This window comes from Panthera uncia, assembly GCF_023721935.1.
Source record: "Panthera uncia isolate 11264 chromosome A1 unlocalized genomic scaffold, Puncia_PCG_1.0 HiC_scaffold_16, whole genome shotgun sequence".
Taxonomy (NCBI): domain Eukaryota; kingdom Metazoa; phylum Chordata; class Mammalia; order Carnivora; family Felidae; genus Panthera; species Panthera uncia.
In genome coordinates, this window is record NW_026057576.1 from 59,745,033 (window position 1) to 59,760,963 (window position 15,931).

The window sequence follows — 15,931 nt, forward strand, 5'->3', positions numbered from 1 at the left end:
TTCAAGCACCATCACCTTGTGGGCTTTAATATACGAATGTGGGGGGGAGGGGACACAAACATTCAGACATGACACATGTAATCATTTCCCATAAGCCTTTATATAATCTAGGCTTTTGCATACTGCTAGTTACCTTACTTGCTTTCGGTGATTAGAATTCATTTACACAAATTTATTTATGAATTTGCTAAATATTTGACCTACAACTACAAGGTATCTTAACCTAATTGTGCTTTTTGAAATGATCTCAACTGATGAGAAAAAAAAAATATGGGAAACTCTTCAAAGACAAATAGTTATCTTTGTAATTTCATTTATTGTCTCATAAATAAAACACAAAGAGTTATCTTTGTAATTTCATTTACTGTCTCATAAATAAAACAGTAAACTATTCAATGGGATGTTGTGTCATCCTGGTGGAAAATCCTATTGTACGAGACATTGAGTTTCTATTAGAAATACAGAAAGTAGGAAACGGTATGCACATCTATTTACTGAATTTTCTCTTTTGAGGACAGGGATATAACTGGAAGGATAAAAAACACAGGGGCTATGCTTAGATTCATGCCAAGTGGCACAGCTTGAATCTCCCGAAAATAACCCTTGAATTAAAAATGAATTAATAAATATTAGTTGTAATAATACACCAGATTCCAAGGCATTTAAAAGAAATTTTTTAATGTTTATTTATTTTTGAGAGACACAGAGACAGAATGCGAGTGGGTTGGGGCAGAGAGAGAGGGAAGCACAGAATCCGAAGCAGGCTCCGAGCTGTCAGCACAGAGCCTGGCGCAGGGTTCGAACTCACGAGCTGAGTTGAAGCTAGATGCTCAACTGACTGAGCCACCCAGGTGCCCCTGGATTCTGAGGCATTTAAGAGCGAGGATTTACAAATGGAATACTATTCAGCTATAAAATGGAAGGAAATCCTGCCATTTGCTAGAACATGGATGGATCTTGAGGGTATTATGCTAAGTGAAATAAATCAGAAAGATAAATACTGAATACTCTCACTAATATGTAGAATTTAAAAATAAGCAAAACAAACAAACAAACAAAGAAACTGAAAATAAAAATTTAAAAAAAAGAGCAGGGATTCTTAATCTGGACACTGATGACACAAGGTCAGTAGCTAGCACTGAATATTTCTTTGTATTATTTTCTAAATACCTTCAAACTGGGAATTCCAGCAAAATTATCAAAACCAATCTTATCATTTAAGAATTAGAGATGCACTTTAATTAAAGGGGAAAAACGGAAGAAGGGTGAAAGTTAACAAGCAACTGATAGTTATTATAAGAACTATTTTGTTGGTAAGCAATTAAATAAAAAAGAATTGAACTAGAATTGTTAGTCCACTTTAATTCCCCCATCCACTTAAATAAATATGTATCATAGATAAAGAAATACAAATTCAGAAAATGTGCAAGACATTCCCCACAACTGAAATCTAACTGAACAATATGACTGTAGCACTAGGTGTCTGATACCTGTTCCCTTACTTTTACAATAACAACAATAACAGCACCAATAATATTAGGCAACAGTGGGTGTTTATTATGGGCCAGGCACTATTCTGTGCCTTTTATATGTATTAATTCATTGACTCATTCTCAAAATAACCCAGGATTTTTTTTTATCGGTTCCATATTTCATTCTGTTCTTATACAAATATGTTTTGCACTGTAATTACTTTTTATTCCATTTCTGTCAAGGGATAAAATAAGTACATCACAATTCACAAAGAGCAAATGTCTCCAATTACTAAATAATGAGGTAATTATGAAAAATATTTTGCTTTTCTTAACCACTTCAAGATACTAGAATATTGGTTAGTCTCTCCTGACTTTGCATTTATCTGCTTCTCTGGAACAGTTCCTAGTCCTTTAGCAGAATTGAAATGCTATTACAAATTAAAATGTTATATAACATCTAAACCGGGCCTTTATCCGTAAGCTAGGTTTTAGAATTAAAAGAAAAAAATAAGCTAGAGCCCTCAAAGTTTTTCCAAAAGAAAAATACCAATCACATCATTATCTTTTTAGGGAACAAACTTCTCTTCATTTTTATAACTACCACATCCTTTTTCCCCACACAGTACTTTTTGGTTAATGATTGTGGTTCCATTTGATATCATTAGAAAATTCATAGATCTTTTTCAATAAATAAATTTCAATATATAAAAATATAAAAAGTTACCTACCATGTGTTTTAAGGTAGTCGGCTGCAAAATTAAATGTCCATTGAGATCAGCACGTGAGGAATAAATGAGAAGCATCAGAGCGCCCATGCAAATATCGTACTGAGGGAGCGTTGTCCTAGTTTCCGCAGATCCTTGCTCCTTAGAACATTCTGCAGAGGCAGGGTGGAACCCACTCAAAATCTGGTTTGTATGTCATAAAATGATGCTGCAGACACACACAGAAAGGAATAGAAAAGTTTATTACTAGCATAATAAGAGTTTTGGGGGAGAGCAGAGTAAGCCTCCTGAGTGAGTCTGAAATGGTTTGTGAGAGTCTGAAAGGAGACTGGCTTGGGGTTTTTATCATAGTGAGGGTGTGGGCTGGACACCACATTTCTAGTTGTGGGCACAGGTGTCCCAGTTGTTTCTGGGATTTGAACCTCACACCAGGTGAGGGAGCACATAGACGTTGTTCCCAGCCTGTGCAAAAGTAGGCCAGGAAGTGAAGAGAGAGTGAAGCCTGAAAATATATAGCACCCAAATATTAAAAACTGAAGTCAGACTGGATTACATTTGTTATGTCAGTATTTTCTCCAAGTACTGTCACATTTGTTATTAACACAGGAAATCTATCAGTCTTTATATATTTGCTTTAATAAAATAGGAAAACTATATAGATGAATCCAACCCATAAGCACCCTTGTTTCAAACTACTACTTGCCAGTTTGTGATCTGTGTACTAATGGTACATTGAGAGTTCTTTATGTCAGTAGATATTTTAAAGGAGATATCCTCAAATAAAGGAATTTAGTCTGCAAAAAGGAAGATTCTGATGATAAAGTAGAGGTTTTAAATGATGGAGAATGACAGGTCAAATTAAATTGGTGATGAGAAAGGAAATAAATGTCATCAACAAAGGGAGAAAGTAGAATGCTAGCGTTTAAAATGTCCATGTTAGTAAAAAGCAAAACAGATCAGAAAATTTAAATATAAATCATGAAAAAACTTTACAATAAAAACTATCCAGTTTCATGGAGGAGGAGTTGGACATCTTAAAGAGATACATTTTCCTGGGGGCTGATGAGAATGTGAAATAGGTAAAACATAAAACAGGAGCAGAAGAAGGGATTTGCCTTCATTATATGCACACATACATATCTATTCTTTTATGTGTGTATATTATTTCTAAAGTACCTTTATTATCTTTGTCTATTTTTAATAATCATATTGATTCATTTTTATAATTCTCATAGCATATATTAAACGTATCTTTCTTCTTATTATTAACAGAATGCTATATTTTCCCGAAGTTCATTATTATTTTCTGTGTTTTTTGCTTAAAATTCTGCTTTAAATCCCTATTATCTACTTGCTTATCACTGATTTTCTGAATCGCCTTTCCTTACAGGTATCAACTACTCATACTTAATTGTCAGTAAGTGCTAATCTTATTACCTCTATTGTTTGTTTTATTAAACTGTCTGTCAGCCACATTATGCAAACATGTTTGAAACAGATTGCGTGCTGTTCTGTTGTGTTTTCAACAGATGTCTATTTAATTGGAATTTCTCATAGTTGCACTGATTGTGTTAGCTTTCTAGAAATATAGAAACACCACAGCACATACCTTTTCTGTTGGAAGGAAGCCATATTTGTTTGTTTTGTTTTGTTTTTTTTTAGTTCAACATTGACTGCTCCCAATTGTACACATTTATTTAATAATCTATACATATGTCTCCTTTTACTAAATGTAAAATACTTCATTGGTTGTTGTCTTTAACAACTATGTAGGTGAAAAGTAGCCCCGTCCTGAAGGAGAGTCATGGAAATACCAAAATGCAAAGGAAGGCAACACTCAAATTAACTATATGATAACACAGCAAAAAGGGACCAAAACTAAAATGTATTGGTTTCTAATAGCCACTGATGTATGGAAAGGGAAAGCAAACAATTGAGCTCATCTCCTATATGGTAAACTTGGGTATAGATGTAGAAACCATGTTTATCAAATTTGTAAATGATACAGCTTTCTCACATAGATGTCACAAACCAGAAATCAGTATTATTTGCTGACCTATTATAATGGTATAAACAAAATTCAAGGAAATCCATTAAATTTATATTTAATATAAATGAAAAAATAGAATTTATAATTTTAGCAGATTATATTATATGTCTATTCCCAGTTCAGACCTCTCATTTGAACTCCAAGTTTGCGATTTTAATTGCCTCCTCATTCCAACGTGGACATCACCCTTCTGTTCAAAATCTTACAGGAGTTTTCCTTTTTACTCTAATTGAAAGCCTAATGTATTACAGTAGCCTACAAGTTCTGTGCCATTAGGCCTCTATTATCCTGTTGAACTCTTTTCTTACCGCTCTCCATAGCACAAACCATGGCTCTTCATATATATTAAACATATACTTGTGTTTGTGTGTGTTTTGATTGCAAAATAATAGCAACTTTCCATTCAACCCTGTATCCATGCTTTTTGCAATGTGACCTTGCAGCTTCTCTCTTTAAAAAGTAAAACCTGTTTATCCATGCCTTGTATCTGGACTGTTCCTGTGGTTTTCTTTAGCTTCATAAAATATGTATGGAGTGATGGTGTGCAATTTATGGGGCTATGCCATAAGTGCCTTGCCCACTTCTGTTATCTCTCATGCGTACCTGCCTCCCTTATGGGAAGAAATTAATCTGGGCTGATGGAAAATAAGAGACCATTTGGAGAAGAACCTGTTTGTCCCAGCCAGGGACCTTCTAGACCAGGCTATAGTCAGCCAAGCCCCAAATGTGTGGAACACAAAAACAAAAACCCCAGACTAATTTAACAGAGTTGCTTACTTGATCCACAGCCAGATGCAGATACATGGGGCAGTCCAGCCAAAATTGGAAAAACTACCCAGATGATGCATAGACTCAGGAGCAATATAAATGCTTATTGTTAAAGGGTTCATGACAAGTTTTTGTTCGGTTTGGTTGGTCTGTTTATTTGACTTGATTGTTTTTATCACTACTATTTCCCAGCATATAAAATAATGTCTGACTCATTTTAAGTGCTCAATAAATTATTATCTATGTTTTGGATTCTTTTTTAAAGCTAACTAGAATATTTTTCCAATTGAATATGTGGCTTCTAAATGGTATTTAGTATCCATACTGAAGCATGTTTTGTTTTGTTCTGTTTTTTTTCTGGATATATATTGAGTTTACAGACTTCACTTACTATCAGGAAAAATAATGCTTTGTATAAATTATAGAAACTTTAATAGACATCAGAATGGTCAGAAGTAAAATTTCATAATGTGAATATAGGATACAGAATCCCCATTGCTTGCTGAATTGAGTGTAGACTGATGCAGATATCCTGGAGGTAGGAATGGTGGTAATAAATAAAATTAAATATAGTTGTTATATACCCCAGCATTACTTCTAGATAAATATCCAAAATAAAATCTTACACCAGTCCCTAAAAGAAAATTTATTGGAATATTCACTATTGTTCTATTTGTGGGTTAAGTGGTTGTATAGGCAATGGAGAGACTCATCAGTACTGGAATAAATGAGTAGCCTTTGGTAGAGATGCACTCTTGAATAAATGGCATTTAGAAGCAACACACAAGATGAGCAGTCATAAATAAGAGTAGAGCTTAAAATCATGGTTCCTAAAAAAAAAAAAAATAGAGAATAGAGTCTATGTAACATTATCATTTTATTTTTATATTAAAATTTAAAACCATAAAATAAAATTATACCTTCTGTAAGAACACACACAAGTGAAAGGATTCTCATCAAATACATCAGAATGGTTTATTGTGCTGCAAGTAGGGAATGGAAGGAGTGAATGGAAATAAAATGGGATGAATGAATAGATCAATAAAATAAGTGAGGGGTTGTGCAGACCAACCAGTGCTGGTATTAGGCCATATATAGACTATGACTAATTCTCTATATCTGTAGTTTAAAAATATATGAAATAATAATAATAATAATAATAAGTCTAAATGGGAAGATAAACTCAGTCAATTTACACATTATAGATCTATTTTTTGAGAAGAAATAACAAAGAATAATTGATATCTGTTTCTACAATATTTGTTGAGATCTGAGGGGGAAGAAGTTTAAGACTCCACATTTTGGAAGAACAATTCATTCTGTTATTTTTTGGCTTTGTAACTTTAAATTGCTGTATATTATTAACCTTTGTAATTTATCTCAAGTGTGTAAGTGATTTTGAACAATTAATTGATTAAAGATTTAATGGGAAATCTTTATTACTAATTCAGGGACTTAGGACTCAAGCACCTTCAAGTATTTTAGAATCTCTTGACTACCAATATTTGATATTTAATTTCAGACAATTGCTCTTTGTCTGCCAAATATAATATACAATACTTTTTTCCTGGATTGATTTGTTTTCTTCTGATTATACTTATTGGATTTAATCTAAATTAAATGATATTTTCTATTTAAAAATACTGTAATTTAAAATATTCAATTAATTCCATTTGCACTTTCTGTCTTCATCATGCTATTTTTTTTTCCATGCTTATCACCATATTTTCAATATCCAGGTCATTTTGTCTGATCATTTTGTTAGTCTACTCAAGTGCTGTCAAAATAGTTGTTTCTCTACTGTATTTTGAAACAGTTTTTGCTTTCACTCTGAGGTCATTGGATGTTCTTTTGAATTCTTTCTATTCTTTTTCCTTAATTGATCCCCCTACTCTCAACTACCTTTAGGTATAGAAGGGTTTAAGATTCAGTCCTGGGTCTTTACTCATTATTTTCAACACCTCCATGTAGATTTTGCATAGAAATTTCTTTTTTTTTAATGTTTATTTATTTTGAGAGAAAGAAATATATAGACAGAGAGCAGAGGAGGGGCAGAGAAGGAGGCAGACAGAGGGAAAATCACAAGCAGACTTCACACTGTCAGCACAGAGCCTGATGTGAGGCTCAAACGCATAAACCATGAGATCATGACCTAAGCAGAAACCAAGAGTCAGATGCTTAATTGGTTGAGCTGCTCAGGTGCCCCTGCATAGACATTTCAAGCATAAGTTCAAATGGATATTTGATTACCACCTCTACCACCCATATCTGTTAGTAGCCTTCTGTATCTTAGATAATTTATCAGTATTTACCAAGTTCCATAATCAAGTGATCTTGATTATTTTCCTTCTCCTGCAACTTTCACATAAACAGATCTTAACATTTCTAGCTCCAAATTATTTCTCAAATGCATTTGCTTACTTCATCTTTACTACTAACATATCCCAGGTCACTACTGTCTTTAGCATCAAGTATAATACTTTTCTCATTTGTCACATAACCTCTTCTGTCTCCAAACCTCCAATTCATCACACTTAATATAAATAACTTCTCCCTTAAAACCATTAATGACTTTCCCATTGCTCCTCATCAACAGTATTAAGGAACTGCATGATCTAGGCCCTTTTTTTTTCCTTCAACCTAATCTAACCCCTTTTTTTCCCTGTGTTATTATTATCCAGCCATACTGATATATTTTTTCTTCCAATACTACTAATTTACAATCTGTCTACATATTTGTCCATCTTGGCCATCTTGTATAAATGGAATCATGTAATATGGGCTTTTTGTGTTAATTTATTTTCATTCAGAATGTTTTCGAAGTTTATCAATGTGGTATGTATCAACATTTCATTCCTTTTTATGCACACATAATATTTAAATTCTTTTTTTAAGTTGATTATTTATTCAGAGAGAGAGACAGGGAAAGAGAAGAGGGTAGGGCCAGAGAGAGAAAGAGAATCCCAAGCAGGCTCCACACTGTAAGTGCTAAACCTGGTGCCGGGCTCAAACTCACAAACCACGAGATCATGACCTGAGCCGAAATCAAGAGTTGGACGCTTAACCAACCGACTGAGCCACCCAGGTGCCCAGTACACACATAATATTTAATTATTTTGAGCCAATGTTCCATTTCAAATAAATTACTAACATGCTTATATTTGCATAAAAATAGCATCCAATGTTTCCTTATCACAAGTCATGGGAAAAACCTAGATCTATCTAAAGGAAGGTGGAAAGGAACCACTTCCCTGATGGTGTATTAAGGACCTCAGGAAATCTGATCTCCCATAAAAGGAACATGAATCCTGGGAAAATTGTCAAAATAAAGTTTTTTTTTTTAACTCTGGAAATTAATGAAAGGCTTAAAAAACCTGAGAAGTTATTTAAGAAATATATCTGATTGTCAGTATGAATGGCAACTTTCTGGGATTTTAACTTGTCCTGTTCCCATTACTTCTTCCCAGCTTTTTGGGAGCTTTGAAAACCAACAGTTAGCTTTACAGTGAGGTAACTGTGAAAGCCAACACAATATCCACTGAAGAAATCAGAATGGGTGTGTACGTCCCCCAAAACACTCTCCCTAGATAGTTACTAACTATCTGAATAATGAAGCATAATTTAGGGCTATGAAACTATTTTGTATGATACTATAATGGTGAGTACACAGCAGTATGCATTTGTCAAAATGCACAGAAAGACACAGCAAAAAAAGTGAACCTTAGTGTATAGAAATTTTTTTGAACATTAATTATTAACGTTAGTGATTCCAGAATGGAATATAGACTGTGACAAAAAAACCCACAAAACTGTGTTTTAAGTATTAAACAATTTAATGGAAGCAGTGGGGGGAAATATCACTGATCCAAGAGACTTTGGAAATGAGTGGTAACTCTAAGAAAAAGACCAAACCACTTAGGCAGTGTGCACTGTAGTTAGCCAAGTTGTTTCTCAGTGGGGAAGATTAACAATTCTGAAGCTACTACACTTGCCACTTGCGTACTGGGATTGAACAAATAAATAAGTGGATGGTTGATGGTGAGAGCTAGTTTTCTCGCTGTTGGAGTGGAAAGTCATAGACAAGAAGCACTGGGGAGGCTATAATGAACCATGTGATGGCAGGTTAGAGTTGGTCACATAAGTATGAACTCATGTTTAGCTCAATGTAGATACAGATGAATGAACACGAAACTGAGTTACACGCGTGCACACACACACACACACACACACACATTTCCAATAGCTGTTTGCTGAGAGAGCCTAGAAGCAATGATACTCTAAGACCAAGTACACTCAATAGTCAATTACTCAGATCTTGTTTTCAAATGCTAATGTAAAAAGGAACCAGGGATCCTTGGGGAAATTACAGATTTTAAGATTGGACCAAGGAATATACAAGCTGAGCCTGGAGTATCCTGTATACCTGAAAGTAAGGATATGCTAAGAAATTCAAACTGGTATAAATATGTCAAAGGAGCACAGGATCCAATTAAAAGAGCTTCCAATGGCTAAAGTTGAAAAAATTTAAGCGACATAAAATATAAAGTAATATTGAATTATAAACTAAACCGTAAATAGGTACTTACAAGTCCATTCTAATATTAATGATTAATAAGATAATAAATGAAGGATAAATAAAAATCCCATTCATAATTCTAAATAATTTATATAGATACTTTCTTCTCAAGAAAGTAAAACATAACTCCCCACTTATTATGTGTGTGAAGCACATAGTGATTTCCTCCCAAAGAGTACTGGATGGAAAGGGTGCATAATAAGTAACTACAGTAGACATCTTGATAAACACTGTCTCAGCCAGGTGGACAAGGTCAATATCAACAGTCATAAACCATACCCAAAGTACATACTCAGGATAGTACTTGATGAGAATGGTTCTTTCACTCTGTTTCTTCCTCATATAAACGCAAAACCCAAATCTAATTATAAGAAAGACATCAGACAAACCTAAATTGAGAAAAATTATACAAAACCCCTGACTAGTACTCATCAAGCCTATCACAGTTCTTAAGAAAGAAAGAAAGAAAGAGAAAGAAAGAAAAAAAGGCTGTGAAACCCTCAAAACTAAAACTAAGATGATATGTATGATTTAGTATGATGACTAAAGGTAGTATGGTATTCTGGATGCAGTTCTAGAAAATAAAAAAGATACTAGTTAAAAACTAAAGATATAGGAATAAAGTATGAACTCTAGCTAATAATAAAACGTCAATATTGTTTCATTACTTGTGTTGAATATATCATAGTAATGTAAGATCTTAACAAGAGGGGAAGCTAGGTATGAGATATACAAGAATTCCATACTAACTTTGTAGAATATCTTTAAATCCAAATTATTCTTAAATGTATATTTGAAAATATCACATATTGGGGAAAAATAGAGATAAATATGATTAAAGAGAATGTAAGATGATTAGATTATACATCCAGGGATATATATACATATTGTATATTTATATATTATATGTAATAATTATATAACTATATGATATAATACAATAATTAAAATAATATAATCATATATAGAGTATATACATAGATACAATAACTATACACAGTATGTATAATAATATTATATACTGTATACTTGGGTATATATGTAATAATAAACTGAAGATAGATCTCAGGCTTTGGGAGAAAAATATTTATTTGGCACCTGACAAAATTTAGGAAATAAGTGCAAAACATGTAACCTGATAACGTTTGAATTTCCAACATCAAAGGAAATGTAAAGAAAATATAAAGACAAATTATCTCTGTGATGCTGGTAATGTCTTAAGAGTCACAGAGAAAAATATTAGTATTAAATATTCACTGAATCAAATGTTCAAGGTATTTTAATAAGAGTCTTCTCTGATTTCTACATCATCAATCGTAATCATGGCCATCTTCTCATTATAGCTAATAATATTTGAATGCTTGCCATACACAAGTCATTTTCTCAGCTTTGTAATGGATTATGGTGTTTAAACTTTTGAACATTCAATTCTTATTATTTCTGCTTCACAGAAGAGCAGCATGAGGCTCAGATGGTTTGGTAACTAACACCAAATCATTACACATTTAATTATTTATATCTACATGTGTTTAAGAGATACTGCAGACAGCTGAGAAATTTACAAAATTTAAATATTCAATAATTGATAAATGTCTATAAATCTGTAATCAGTTATATTAGGATATCTGAATAGTACTTGATAATATGATTTTGAAACAGAATTATCAAAACAATTTAAGTTAAGCTTTTTTAAAAATTCCCAAGGTTCAAATAAACTGAATCTACACTTCTGAAAGAAACATGATATCATTTTTTTCAAATGTCTGGTATTATTTGTGTGCATTAAAGTTTACTAGGTCATATGATGTATGTGCTGGGTTTTCTGGGGGGACTCCATTCCATTTCATGTTCCATCTCACTTAGTTGAGAATGTTGGAAAATTAGGAACTATATTGCCCAAGCACTTGCACCTGGGGATTTCAACTGAACATTTCATGTACTATTTTGAGACTGGGAAGCAAAAATTAGTTACTGGTCACTTTACTGCAGTACCTGACTGATGCTAGTGGCAAGCAAGGACATGGAAATATGAGCCATCCCTGGGACATCCTTCCTCTCTGGTTTTGTCTCCTGGGTGTGAGAGGTAGCTATGGCAGCAGCAGTGATTTTCTGCTCCTGGTTTAGCCCCATGCAAGTAAACTGAAATACAGTACAGTTCACTCATATCTGTAATGTTCTTGAGGGAAACTCAAAATAGAGCCTGTTTTCCAGTTCTTCCATCTATTTTGTAAACACCCTAGATTAAATCCCTTCCTATCTTAATTGCCTAGACTGTTTTCTTTCCTTTACACAACTGATACATTGCATATATTTTTTTATACTTCTACAGTTGCAAATAAAAAATAATGGTATATATCAATGTACACAGTAAAATCCCCTTACAATTTTACAGATCACCACCCACTTTTGCTGCTGTGGAAGATGTAACTCTAGGAATGCACCCTTGGATTCTATCCACAGAGCAGAGAAAAAATAATTATGCTTTTGAGAGTCAGAAGAATTGGGGATCTTTTGTTGAACCAGAAACACCTCCTGGCTCAGGAAGAAGCCTGAGTTCCACCTTGAACGCGATTCGGAGAAACAGAGTGCTCAAAACACTTGTGTTGTTTTTTATAGCAATTGCTATTTTCTCAAGATCATTCCTGTCGGTTACCCTCCAAACTCTCTAACGATTGTGACAAGAACTCTCTCTGACTGTAAAATTCATTAAGTCTCCAGTTATTTCTGGACTTCTGGAATGACCAGTTTGATATTCCAGATGTTAGCATCTATTCTTCACAATACCTACCACTCACACATGAAAGTATGTACAAGTCGAGTAAGAAAAGGAATTTTCTTCTATCCCCTTTCAAAGCATCATGATTGCAGGTGTTATAATAGGTGCTGTGTAGAAAGACAGTGCATATTGTCTCAGGATGCAGAGGGAAGACGTATAGCAGAGCCATTGTGCCCTCAGCCAGGTAAAAAATGCTTTCAATCACAGTCTCAGACACAGAACATAAGAGAAGGTCAGGTATATTTTCTTGCAGTTCACTCCGTATTTTATAGAAATTCAGGTTTCAGGTTTTTAAATATGTCACTCATAATCTAAATGCCCCTTCCCTTTCTTATCTCATTGACACAATAATAAAGAGAAAAAAAATAATATGTTTCTTAGCTTGTTCCTGAATGGCTTAATAATTATTGTTATTCATAAAAACTGATAGTCTAGGAAACCAGTCTGCAAATCTTATTTGTATTACTTTATAATCATTCATCTGAATAAACAGGTGTGAACTAGTTAAAAAGAAAAAATAAAACTTAGAAATCGTCACTCTCTCTTCCCACTGTCACTAATCTCAAAAGAATATTACAAATTCACATCTCACAAATATATATTTCTTAGAAAATATAGGTACCTATTCATTTGCATGACAGTGGTTTTGGTTCGGATTTGTGCTTGGAGTATGTGTTCATTTGTATTTTCAGGATAAAATTCCCTTCAGTTCATGATGGGAAAATTCATTTGACACGGTGATAGTATTTAAATTACAGAATTTGTATTATAAATTATTAAGGATGGATTCAGCCTCAGTGTTCTTAGAGTTACATCACTCAGAATGATTTTATTCAAGAATCTCACTTTGAATGATTGGTTAAACTTGATGATTTTGATAATAAAGAGTGTTTCAAAAGCAGTTAATGGATGAAAATTTCCATGGTATTTCAAGTTTTTGCCCCAGGTTAGGAATTTTCTAAGATAATCCTTGGTATTTTAAGACTGATTGTATACATCCTATTTTGCAATGAAAGGGAAGGTGAAATAATCAATATACTTTTGAATGTGTTCATTTAATGTATTTCTTTTGCAAAATTTTACCAACGTATTTCCTGTGATCTTCATTTTATGTGTGAAAAATATAATTATAGTTATTTTTGTGGTTTAGTAGTTATATTATTGTGTGAATTTACATTAGTAATTTTATATAACTCAGAGGACTAATAACGTAAGAAAATATTTTTGTCATATGAAATTGAAAACAACCTTTTGAAAATTATTAAAAAACACAATGAGATTTTGAAACTACTGCAGGTAGAAATAAATACATACATGCATGCTTATATATAGACAGGCATACACACATCACATTCTAATGGGAGTTACTTAGCTATCACATGACTTAACCACTGTTCGGAGAATGACCATAGCTGCGTCATGGTTAATCAGCACCACACTTATGACTAGGAGCATGAGTTTTGATTCTCATACAAGTATAATTTTATTTGGAGTATTTTACTGCATCTTCCTCCCTCCTCATTTAAGAAGAGTAAGATAATGTGTAAGAGCATTAGCAGTTTGGCACTCTGTATGTCAGTGTAGCCCTAAACTGAGGTATCCTTACTGATAACTCAGAATCATTCCACCTAGGCTTGGCAACATTGTTCAATCTTCCATAATAGTAGTGGCTGCTCCAGAATGTCTCTAATGGAAGAGAATATGATTGAAAGGGGCAAAAGGCCAAGGGAAGTGGTTTGCATGAAAGCATGATTTCAATTTGGACTACATATGTTGGAGTATTATGGTGGGGAGAGGAAACAAAAAAATCAAATGTTGATTAAATCACCCTTCAAGAGGTGATCTAAAAATAAACCCTCTCCATTAGCTAGTCCTGCTACTAGGTGATTACTTCACATTCTAAAACAGTTATGTTTTCAGGCTGACTTTTAGAAGCCTCCTCATTTGTAACATTCTCTATTCTCAGTGAATTGATTTTTTTTTTTTTTTTGCAGGTCTTTTCACAACAAGCTGATTGTATCAAAGCCTGGGACTGTCTCATTCATTTTTATATTGCAGCATGTGGCAAGTTTTAGAGCCTCTGGATATGCTTTCCATTGGATGAAAGACCAAAGTATAAAATGAAAGAGGAAGAAGAAACATAATAATAGATGCTACCACTCATGCAAAAAAGTAGCTTTTTAGCAGTCATCTAATTATTAACTTAAAATAATACATACTACTTTTCATATTTATTACAATAAATACTTATAAAATTTCAAAATTTCAATGGAATATTAAAAGAAGCTAAAAGAACACTTATACTCTTTTCACATATAAATACCAAATTTGAAAATATATCTTAAAAATAATGCTGTATCCTGTATTTCTCTCTCAATCGATTCTTCTTTATAAAAATCAAGCATACTACATATTTCTTTGGATCATCTATAGAGGGGATGTGTGAGGAAAAAACCAGAATATCAAAAATATTAGATAACCAATAAAACAACTTAAAATTTTTGATTTGGGGTAATTAAGTCTTAAAAATGAAATATGTCCCCTAGTCTTGAATAATTCTTCCATGGCTATTCTGCCAGCTAAGCCTTCCCTTTGTTCCTGCAGGCCCCAGGCAAACAATCTGTGTCTTCTTTTCTCCTCAGCCCGCAACCCATCCTGCTCCCACCTGGCCTCCTGTTTTGCTCAAGCCTGCAGCAGACTAGAATCTGTGTCCTCAGCTTGTCTATTTTTTATTAGTTCGTAAAGATAACAAAGAGACTATTTTAGTTTAAAGCAGTTTACTATTCATTCTAGCCAGAAGATAGGGGAAAGAAACACAAATAAACTAGCTTAAAATATAAGCAATATAGAGGGAAATTTTAAAGGGCCCTGATATCTAACAAAACTCTCATTGCTTCTTTCTATAGCTTCTAGTCCCTGCCTCATTTTTATAGACAGTCTCCTGAAAGTTTCAAAGATTTCTTGATGCCATTCGACAATAATAGGTTCAAATTTTTTTCTCCCTTGTCAGTACCTCGCAGGCAGAATTCTAAAGCTGTTCCTCTCCCTGGAAGACTGATTTGTCTTTGTTCCATCAAAAGTGAGTCTAGATACTGTCGGGAGTGGCTTTGTAGATGAGATTATGGCTACTAGTCAGCTGAGAGTAATATAGGGAAATTATTTTCAATAATCTGAGTGGACCCAGTTCAATCACAAGGGCCTTGAAAAAGCAGACAGGAGCCAGAAGAGTCCGCTCAAGATTCAACTACAGAAGTCAGGAGAGAGGACACAGGAGAGGAAGATGCAGTTGGTGAAGGGGGCGCTTGGGAAACATGAGAAGAAAATCATGTTTCTGAAGCAAACAGCAGTGGAAATGGAAACCTCAGTCCTGTAACTGCACAACAATCTGGTCAACAACTTGAATGAGCCTGGGGACAGATTCTCTCCAGCATCTTATGATAGGAGCACAGCCAGCTGATACCTTGATTCCATCTGTGAAACTCACAGCAGAGAAACCAGCTATGCCAACCTGGAAGTCTCATTATTCAACTATGAGACAATTCATCTGTGTTATTTGAAGCC